Source organism: Salmo salar, chromosome ssa15, assembly GCF_905237065.1.
Source record: "Salmo salar chromosome ssa15, Ssal_v3.1, whole genome shotgun sequence".
NCBI classification, from domain to species: domain Eukaryota; kingdom Metazoa; phylum Chordata; class Actinopteri; order Salmoniformes; family Salmonidae; genus Salmo; species Salmo salar.
The window spans coordinates 40,434,391-40,442,350 of NC_059456.1; the positions used below are offsets into that span (position 1 = coordinate 40,434,391).

General features: G+C 44.7%; 1 long non-coding RNA gene across 1 annotated transcript; it reads left to right on the forward strand.

The window, feature by feature from the left end:
* The first annotated feature begins 3,205 nt into the window (after positions 1 to 3,205).
* Positions 3,206 to 3,586, forward strand: LOC123727123 (uncharacterized). The gene is made up of 2 exons (XR_006759080.1): positions 3,206 to 3,258; positions 3,353 to 3,586. It is a non-coding gene; the product is annotated as an uncharacterized lncRNA (long non-coding RNA).
* Positions 3,587 to 7,960: the final 4,374 nt, after the last annotated feature.

Here is a 7,960-nt window from a genome sequence, read left to right on the forward strand (position 1 = left end):
ATATGCACATGTAAATATATGGATGAGATTTGAAATAATACAACAAAAAAATCCCTAAGGACCAGAAGCAAGGCAGCCCTCTCTGTCGGCGCCATCTTTCGGTAAACATTTCAGGCATTTTCCCTGCTCTTTCCTCATCTGAGAGTGACTACAGTAGGCTGGTTTGTACACTCCTCTCTGTATTTATTTGGAAAGTGAAGCAAAAATGTGTACATTTGTCTCTATACTCCAGGATTTTTGATTTGAGATCAAATGTTTCATACTGTATGAGGTGACAGTAGTGTCACCTTATGTTTTACCGTTTAGAAATGAAATCACTATGTATCTTGTCCCCCATTTGAAAGTGAATTTTTTTTCAAAAGTATTTGGACAAATTCACTTATAGTGTATTAAAGTAGTCAAATGTTTAGTATTTGGTAGCGGACTAAACTCCATGGTGGAGGAAGTTTATGATGAACTTCAACAACGGCGTGGAGCCGAGACAAGGCTTTGTGGAATCTAGCTCTGGCTACATCGATTCGCCCAAGGTCAATACTTAAAAAAAATATATAATATGAAATGCCCACATTGTACCTCTAGTTGCGTGCCTTTCTTTGTTTGCTAAAATCCATATCTTTTCAATAAATGTTAATCAAATAACACCACCAAATGTTTCTTGGTTGAGATTCAGTTGGCACATGCGCCGAGTTGCCATCTTAGAGCAATGAGCAAACAGTCAGTGGTTGTATTTGATTCATGTTTATTGAAAAAAATATGAATTTTATCAAACAAATAAAGGCACACAGATACAGAGGACAAACATAGGTACAAGGTAGGAGTTTCATCATTTAAATAATTTTAAGTGTTGGAGATACAGTGGATTTAAAAGTCTACACACCCCTGTTAAAATGCCAGTTTTTTGTGATGTAAAATAATGAGACAAAGAAATCATGTCACAACTTTTTCCACCTTTAATGTGACCTATAACGTGAACAATTCAATTGAAAAACAAACTGAAATCTTTGAGGGGGAAAAATAAAAATAAAACTCACAATAACCTGGTTGCATAAGTGTGCACACCCTTAAAACTAATACTTTGTTGAAGCACCTTTTGATTTTATTACAGCATTCAGTCTTTTTGGGTAGGAGTCTATTAGCATGGCACATCTCGATGTGGCAATATTTGCCCACTCTTTGCAAAAGCACTCCAAATCTGTCAGATTGCGAGGACATCTCCTGTGCACAGCCCTCTTCAGATCACCCCAGAGATGTTCAATTGGATTCAGGTCTGGGCTCTGGCTGGGCCATTCCAAAACGTTAATCTTCTTCTGGTGAAGCCATACTTTCGTGGATTTGGATGTGTGCTTTGGGTCGTTGTCGTGCTGAAAGGTGAACTTCCTCTTCATCTTTCTAACGGATGCCTGAAGGTTTTGTGCCAAAATTGCCTGGTATTTGAAACTGTTCATAATTTCCTCCACCCTGACTAAGGCCCCGGTTCCAGCTGAAGAAAAACAGCCCCAAAGCATGATGCTGCCACCACCATGCTTCACTGTGGTTATGGTGTTCTTTGGGTGATGTGCAGTGTTGTTTTTGCCCCAAACATACCTTTTGGAATTATGGCCAAAAAGTTCAACCTTGGATTCATCAGACCATAACACATTTTCCCACGTGCTTTTGGGGGACTTGATGTTTGTTTTTGCAAACTTCAGCCGGGCTTGGATGTTTTTCATTGTAAGAAAAGGCTTCCGTCTTGCCACCCTACCCCATAGCCCATTCATATGAAGAATACGGGAGATTGTTGTCACATGTAGCACACAGCCAGTACTTGCCAGAAATTCCTGCAGTTCCTTTAATGTTGCTGTAGGCCTCTTGGAAGCCTCCCTGACCAGTTTTCTCCTCGTCTTTTCATACATTTTGGAGGGACGTCCAGTTCTTGGTAATGTCTCTGTGGTGCCATATTTTCTCCACTTGATGATGACTGTCTTCACTGTGTTCCATGGTATATGTAATGCTTTGGAAATTCTTTTGTACCCTTCTCCTGACTGATATCTTTCAACAATGAGATCGCTCTGATGCTTTGGAAGCTCTCTGCGGACCATGGCTTTTGCTCTGAGATGCAACTAAGAAAATGTTAGGAAAATCCTACTAGAACAGCTGAACTTTATTTGTGATTAATCAGAGTCACTTTAAATGATGGCAGGTGTGTAATGACTTCTATTTAACATGAGTTTGAATGTGATTGGTTAATTCTGAACACAGCCACATCCCCAGTTATAAGAGGGTGTGCACACTTATGCAACCAGGTTATTTATTGTAAGGTTTTTATTTTTCATTTTTCCCCCTCAAAGATTTCAGTTTGTTTTTCAATTGAATTGTTCACATTATAGGTCACATTAACAGTATAAAAAGTTCTGACATGATTTATCTTTGTCTCATTCTTTTACATCACAAAAACCTGGCATCTTAACAGGTGTGTGTAGACTTTTTATATCCACTGTAGATAGTGGCACAGCGGTCTAAGGCACTGCATCTCAGTGCAAGAGGCATCACTACAGTTTCTGGTTTAAATCCAGGCTGTATAACATCCGGCCGTGATTGGGAATCCCATAGGGTGGCACACAATTGGCCCAGCGCTGTCCGGGTCTCCAAAATGACACAATACATTATTCACCATTCAGTTCCTATTGGCAAAACATAATCCGAAACTCATCCAAAACAAACTGCAAATGCATCCAACAAGTTTGATGTAGTCATTTCGTGCTAGGAATATGGGACCAAATACAAAACTTTTGACTACTGTAATGAAATAAGTGAATTTGTCCAAATACTTCTTCAAATAGGGGGACTAGATACATAAAGTGCTTTCATTTCTAAACAGTAAAAACAGATATGTATGAAAATAACCTAAAATTTAAGGTGACATTCTGTACTATCACCTCATATGAAACCAATAGAGAGCCTCACTGTCCAAATGATTACAGAGGGGAGTGTATATCTAACAAAAAGAAACCGTATTAGTTTAGTGAATTTATTGCAATTGTCACATCTGCTCCTGCTACACCCCCTAGTGGACATCCGGTGTCTCCTTGACCTGCAGCCATTCCCCCAGTTCTCTCCCTCTCCCTCTTCTTCTCTCTCTGTGTGTGTGATTGTGTGGTTGGAGACAGGTGTGCTGGAGTCAGAGCAGTTCCCCACCAGCTGCAACCTGTTCCATAATCAAGACCTCTACAAATACTCAGTCCTGCCACTTCCACTCTGCCAGATCGTAATCGCTGTTCAGTCAGTCATGCTTCTAACTATTTGTTGTTATTTAAGATCCTGTATCCTGCTGTGCCTATTTCCTTGCCTGATGCTGTTTCTCCTCTCACTGCAGTTTTGCCGCTCTGACTCTGGTTCCTGTCTCCTGTTCCACATCTCACCACCCTGCTACCCTGTTCTGGATTCAACTCATCACTCCCTTGGATTCCCCTCCAGACCTGTTTACCCTGTCCTAACCCAGCTCACTCCAACCTCAGCCTCCACATCTGGTTTCTTACAACTCATCCAAGCTTCCCTGGGTCTGCACTTCATCTCTCCCTGTGTTACAATAAATATATTGGTTCATTCATCCCTGTTTCCTGGTCTGAGTCTGCTCTTGGGTTCCCCTGTGCTGCTCCACTTAACAGCAATAGCATGTTATGACAGAGCATATTCTAGAAAGAGCGAGGTCATTATGTTCCTGTCTTCAGACTACTTTCAAGCCTATTTGGTTCTGCAAAGTAATACATTCTGGTATTGGGTAGTAGATATATTGAAATGAAATATGTGTAGTACATTTGTGAAAATGTGAATGTTTTGTGACTCTTCACTTTTGTAACACAGGGTTTTATCATTAGTGGACTACTATTGAATATCTGTTCTACTTAACTTAATCCCTCAAGCTTAAATGTCTGCTTCTTCAGCAATTAAGGGTGAGTCATCACAACTGGCAGTGAATCACCAGAACCTTCCCTGTCAAAAGGCTTAGCTCACCTCTATTCCCCCTCACAGGTTATCAAACCCATAACAATAACAACCTTTACTATAGTATCACAAGCCTCTCCTGAGACTGTGGTTTCAAGTGAAATAGACTATTTATTCTATCCCATATGCATACAGAAGTTGTTCCCAACTTCAACTGTAGGCTACCGTAGTTTTATAAATAATTCTGAGAAGTATTTCAAATGAAATTGTAATGGATGCGTACACATCATTTGGAGATGTTAAGGCAGGTGCAGCGAAATGCTTATGTTTCTAGCTCCAACAGTGCAGTAATACCTAACAATACAAAACAATACACACAAATCCAAGAAATAAAAAGAAAGGAATTAAGAAATATCTGAATGAATATCAGAAGAAATATGGTGTGTATAGACATTATGGACAGTATATGAATAGAAAAGGTGTGTACAGCAGTAGTTATAGGATAAGCCATGACTAGAATACAGTATATACATATGAAGTTGGTAAAACAGTATGTAAACATGATTAAAGTGATCAGTGTTCAATGATTATGTAGGGCAGCAGTCTTTAAGGCGCAGGGTAGAGTACCGGGTGGTAGACGGCTAGTAACAGTGACTAAGTTCAGGGCAGGGTACTGGGCAGAGGCCGGCTAGTGGTGAGTGGTGACTATTTAACAGTCTGATGGCCTTTCAGTCTCTCAGTACCAGCTTTGATGCACCTGTACTGTTTCCGCCTTCGAGATGGTTTCAGGGTGAACAGGCTGTGGCTCGGATGGCTCAGGTCCTTGATGATCTTGGCCTTCCTGTGACACTGGGTGCTATAGATATCCTGGAGGGCTGGCAGTGTGCCCCCGTGATGCATTGGGCTGACCGCACCAACCTTTGGAGAGCCCTGTGGTTGCGGACGGTGCAACTGCATACCAGGTGGTGATACAGCCCGACAGGATGCTCTCAATGGTGCATCTGTAGAAGTTTGTGAGGGTCTTAAGGGCCAAACTAATTTCTTCAGCCTCCTGTGGTTGAAGAGGTCCTGTTGCACCTTCTACCCCACACTGTGTGGATGGTCCATTTCAGGTTGTCAATGATTTGCACGCCGAGCAACTTGAAGCTTTTCACCCTCTCCACTGTGGCTCCGTCAATGTGGATGGGGGCTTGCTCTCTCTTCTGTCTCCTGAAGTCGATGATCAGGTCCTTCGTTTTTTGGATGTTGAGGGAGAAGTTATATTCGTGGCACGACTCTGCCAGGGCCCTCACCTCCTCCCTGTAGGCTGTCTCATCGTTATTGGTAATCAAGCCTACCACTGTTGTGTCATCTGCAAACTTGATGATTGAGTTGGAGATGTGCGTGGCCATGCAGTCATGGGTGAACATGGAGTACAAGAGGGGGCTGAGCCTGCACCCTTGTGGGGCCCCCATATTGAGGATCAGCATAGGGGATGTGTTGTTGCCTACCTTCACCACCTGGGGTCGGCCCGTCAGGAAGTTCAGAACCCAATTTCACAGGGGGTTGTCCAGACCCAGGGCCCTGTGCTTAGTGGTGAGCTCGGACGGTGATGGTGATGAAGGCTGAGCTGTAGTCGATGACCAGCATACTTACATTGGTATTCCTCTTCTTCAGATGGGATAGGGCAGTGTGCAGTGCGATGGCGAATGTGTCATCCGTGGATCTGTTGGAGCGGTATGCAAATTGTATGGGGTCTAGGGTATCGGGTAAGGTGGAGGTGATATGATCCTTATCCAGCCATGATGACAGAAATGAGTACTATGGGGCGATGTTCATTTACTTCAGTGACCTTCGCTTTCTTGGGTACAGGAACAATGGACAGCAGACTGGGATAGGAAGAGATAGGAGGGGAAGAGCAGAATAGAGGCGTGATCTGATTTGCCGAAGGGGAAGCCTTGTGCCCTCTCAGAAGGGGAGTAGCAATGGTCAAGAGTTCTCGATGAGCGTGTAGTGAAGGAGATGTGTTGATAAACTTCAGTAGTGTTTTCCTCCAATTTGCTTTATTAAATTCCCCAGCTACAATAAATGCGGCCTCAGGATATGCGGTTTCCAGTTTGCACACAGTCCACTGTAGTTCCTTGAAAGCCATTGAGGTGTCGGCTTGAAGGGGGAATATACACAGCCATGATGATGACCGTGTAATGCGTCTGTGTGTAGCTGGTGTAGAAGAGTCAGGCGCAGGACAACAGATATGAGTAAAGTCGCAAATCTTACTCAAATAATAATACAATACACAGCAATAATTCCAAGGCCACAAATACGGACCGCAATACAATAAACAATCACTCACAAAATAACATGGGGGAACCGAGGGTTAAATAATGAACAAGTAATTGGGGGATTGAAACCAGGTGTGTAAGACAAAGACAAAACAAATGGAAAATGAAAAGTGGATCGGCGATGGCTAGAAGGCTGGTGCCGGTCGCCCTAAGCAGGGGATGGAACTGATAGGCCCCAATCCGGCTGTCCGCAGGTAGCCAGCCAGCAGGTTGTCCAGCCGGATGGACAGGTCCACCAGCTGGTCCAATGTGAGGGTGGTGTCTCGGCAGGCCAACTCCCAACGGACGTCCTCGTGCAGACTGCACCGGTAGTGATCGATCAGGCCCCTGTCGTTCCATCCCACGCTGGCGGCCAGGGTCCTGAAGTCCAAAGCGAAATCCTGCATGCTCCTCGTCCCCTGCCTCAGGTGGAACAGACATTCACCCGCCGCTCGACCCTCGGGCAGGTGGTTGAACACTGCCCGAAAGCGGCGGGTGAACTCTGCATAATGGCCCACTCCAGGGCTTTGCCTGAGAGGCAGTAGACGAGGGCTGACACGCTCTCATGTCCCGAAGGAGCTGGGTGGATGGTTGCCAGCTAGAATTCCAGCTGGAGTAGGAACCCCTGGCAACAGGCAGCCGTCCCATCATACTCCCTCGGGAGCGCGAGCCGAATCCCGCTGGGACCGGGTGAAGGAGGGGTGGACAGGGGGGTCTGCTGTAGTGGGGCTGGTGGCGGCGCTGGAAAACCTCCTCCTCTCTCCCAACGATCCATCGTCTGCAGCACGCGATCCATGGTGGTACCCAGACGTTGCAACATGGTCGCGTGCTGCTGGACACACTCCTCTACCACCACAGGGAGAGCGTCTGCTCCTGCTGACTCCATTCTCAGGTGAGTGATTCTGTAATGCGTCTGTGTGTAGCTGGTGAAGAAGAGTCAGGCGCAGGACAGCAGATATGAGTAAAGTCGCAAATTTTACTCAAATAATAATACAATACACGTCAATTATTCCAAGGCCACAAATACGGACCACAATCCAGTAAACAATCACTCACAAACAAACATGGGGGAACAAGTAATTGGGGGATTGAAACCAGGTGTGTAAGACAAAGACAAAACAAATGGAAAATGAAAAGTGGATTGACGATGGCTAGAAGGCCGGTGACGTTGACCGCCGCCCGAAAAAGGAGAGGGACGACTTCGGCGGAAGTCGTGACAGACCGAAGATAATTCTCTCAAACAAATCTCTCTCTCAAACTAATCCAAAAGCAATTTTAAACGAATCTAAAAGCAATGTAATCAAAAAGGTGACATCATCCATTTAGCCAGCCATGTGCTAGGCTTGTTTACCAGCGTGTATCTTTGACAGGTGTACAGAGGGTTGGTTGTATTTGTGCTACTATGTGTTAACGTAGCAGCCTGTTCAGAGCAGACAGTCAATTTGCTCAGGCCCTCTGTGTGTGTGTGTGTGTGTGTGTGTGTGTGTGTGTGTGTGTGTGCATTATTGATTTCTTAAGCCAGTCCCTGGAGTAATCTCTGTCCTGAGTCCTGATTGGTCCCTGGCCAGTGTTCTCATTAACTATTCACAAAGCACTGCGATGATGCACACTCCAGTCACACCATGGATTTGGGAGATGATGTCACTTCACCTGAGCAATCCCATTGGCTAAAGACCCTCCACTGGCAGGCTCGAGCAGTGAGCACGGAGTATCAATTTTATCCCTGCTTCAAAACAATG